Genomic DNA, 3,227 nt, shown 5'->3' with positions numbered 1-3,227 from the left:
TAACAAACATGCACACACACACATACACACGTACACGCACTCAACTATATGCTATATACACAGACTACATTATCCCTAGCTTGGGATATTGTCATAGTGAGCCATTAATATCGATGGGAATGACCATCAAAGGGTGTAAGGATGTTTAAGAACGAAAATAGTTGAGAATCAATGATCCAATAATTTCATTCTAAAAAATAATCTTGAGTAATTTTTACCTGAAAGTAAGAAGAAACAAATTCAAATAAATTAATATAAATGCCAAGACGGTCACTGAATAGATCAGGTATGGAATAGGCTTGTATAGCAAATAACAAAGTCATACCAAAGGATAAAAACAGCAGGATTTCATGCATCTGAGAGAAGAGTGTCAGGAAGATTTATACTCGGAATACATTGAGACACATAAAATTAAATAGAAAACAAAGGAAATATTTATCAGTCAAAGAAACAAAACTTCATTTTTAATTATAAAAGAAAACATTCATTATTTATTTAAGAACTTGAAAAGTACAGAGAACTATAGAAAAGAAATTAAAAATTACCAAGAACCTCATAACACATGGATAAGCACTGCTAAAATTATAGAATATTTTTTTAATCACACGTGTATACATTGTTTTAACTATATCTATTGTTTGCCAGAGAGGCTGAACATTTTTTATATACTCACTATAAATATTTATTAACACTTCTGTTAACAATAATAATAATTTACCCTGACTCTGTAGACTTTGTAGACTTTCTTTCTACAAAGACATGCTACTAAGTGCTTTATGTGTATTATCTTGGTTAATTCCTTTTTCATTGAAAAATAATTGACATATAACATTGTGTAATTTTAAGGTGTATACCATGTTGATTTGATACATTTATACATTGAATATGAGTACTGCCATAGTGTTAGCTAACACCTCTATCACATCACATAATTATCATTTCATTCTTCTAAATGTCTCATGTCTTTTTTCTATTGTTAGAATAACAGTGCTTCTTGAAACTCTGCTTGTCTAAGCTCTTTTTAGTTTAACAATATTAACCCTTTCTCTGGCATATCCAAAAGGGATTCTAAGCTACTTTTAAAGAAAAGTAATTAGGGGAGCTTTGTGGGTGATTAATATTTAGGGAGGAGTGTTAACAGATGACGTGGAAAAGCAGATAAGAGGTTGGGTTTATTCTGTGAATCTCCAGGAATACTATTGAATTTTGTTTATGTGAAAATATTTTGTAAGCTATTATTTATTTATTTTTCAAAAAGAACCTTTATTATTTTTATAAAAGCCTCTATGCTCTTATGCTTTATTATCAGATGCCTTTGGAGCAGGTGCTCTCTGAGCTGGAGTATTCTGACCCTTCTGAGCTTTCGGAGGCGTTGCCCTCTGGCCTGCAGCCTCCTGGGCAGGAACTTTCTGGGCTGGGGCCTTCTTGCCCACAGTGGTCATCTCTTTTGCCACAATCTTTGCAGCAGCTAAAGGGTGCAGCAGCTGCACCCTTAGCAGCAAGTGTTTTTTTGGGAGAAGCATTCAGGGCAGCTGCCTCTTGAAGCTTCCTGACTTCAAGCTTCATTATTCTGTTCCTCATTCTCTTTGCCTTCGTGACTTTATAACGATCAAAATCTGTCCTCTTTACTTTCCTTTGTCTGGCTTCAATCTTCTTGGCCCATCTTGTGGCTGCCCATTTTGTATGGACATCTGCCTCCTGCCAGGCTTGTCGGACATACTCGCGGTGGGCACGGTGTCAGTGCTTGAAGATGAAGTCAGTGAGGTGCATGCATTTGAAAGGCACAGCCTGTCTCCCCGCCTGAGTGCAAGGTCCATCAACCGAAGCTCTGTTCTGATCAATAACGTCTACAGTTGTGACCAGCTTCCCGGCACAAGGCCCAAAGGAGACATAGGCCATGCGGCCAACCTCCATGATGTGCCTGAATAACTCATTGGAGGGGTTCAGCGAGAGCTATAAGCTGCAATTTAACATAAAATTATGAAGTAACTGTTATTACTATTGTTATAATTTTTAGTTATTAAGATTTAAAAGGCAGATTTCAGAGCCAGTCCTGATGGCCTAGTGGTTAAAGTTTGGCGTGCTCCATTCCGGCGGCCCGGGTTTGGTTCCTGGGTGCAGAACCACACCACTCATCTGTCAGCAGCCAAGCTATGGCAGCGGCTCACATAGAAGAACTAGGACTTACGACTAGAATATACAACTATGCACTGGGCCTTTGGGGAGGAAATAAAATAGAAGGGAAGATTTGCAAAAGATGTTAGCTCAAGGCAAATCTTTCCCGGGAGAAAAGAAAACAAAAAAAGAAAAACAAAAGTCAGATTTCAAATTATTAAAAGAAAAAATATTCAGGCAATTAGAGTGGTGTAGCAACAGAATAAAAAATGACCTGGGTGAACTCATCCCACCACTGGAGGTGTCCAAGCAGACATCCCAAAATATAATGAGTGCTTATCTGTGTATTTATATATGTGTGTATGTGGTGGGTAGGGTGGTACTTATATTCATGTCATTGGTTTACCTAGTCATTCAATTAACTTTTACACTTTCATTGAAAGTCTACTATATGTAAGATCCCATGATAGGTACTTGGTAGAAAATACTGATGAACAATATTACTTTGTAGTCTAATGGGGGTGATAAAATATACAAACAAAAAATGTAATATTAAGTATGGACACAGCTCAGGATGGGGAAATATTTCTTTTAACTAGCACAATCAAGTAAGGCTCCATGAGCAGATTACCATTAGAATTATTGCAGGATGGGAAAGTTTTAGACATATTGGTGGGGGAGGCAGTGGTAGTATAGTTGGAAGGATGGGAAAGAAATTATATCATTTAAATCAAGCAAATAAATACAGTAAGCTAAGTTTCAGAGGCAGCCATCGGAATAAAAATAAGAGATTAAACCTCAATATAGGTTCTGTAAAGAACAGCGTGGTTTAACCTAAGAAGTTTGAGGAGTGAATATTATATCACAAAAGATTCATATATTGTATTATTTGAAATGTTTACTCTTGAAAGAATAAAAAGTAAAGAATACTGGAAAGAAAATTTTTAATCAGGAAGCCCAAGAAAGTTTATTAAAATTATTCAGGGAACAGAGAATTTGTGTAGTAGCTATAGAAATAGAGCCAATGAGATGATGTGAGAGCCACTGCGTGTGTAGAGTTAAGAACTCTGCAACTGAATGGCTATATGGAGAGTGGTATGTAGAATAAAAAG

The 3,227-nt window shown here is 36.3% G+C and overlaps 1 pseudogene; it reads right to left on the bottom strand.

The window, feature by feature from the left end:
- Window positions 1-1,292: 1,292 nt before the first annotated feature.
- LOC101393934 (uncharacterized) lies at window positions 1,293-1,932 on the bottom strand (annotated as a pseudogene).
- Window positions 1,933-3,227: the final 1,295 nt, after the last annotated feature.

This window comes from Ceratotherium simum, chromosome 8 (assembly GCF_057802395.1).
Source record: "Ceratotherium simum simum isolate JZ-2026a chromosome 8, ASM5780239v1, whole genome shotgun sequence".
NCBI classification, from domain to species: domain Eukaryota; kingdom Metazoa; phylum Chordata; class Mammalia; order Perissodactyla; family Rhinocerotidae; genus Ceratotherium; species Ceratotherium simum.
This window is presented reverse-complemented; position numbering and strand designations above follow the sequence as displayed.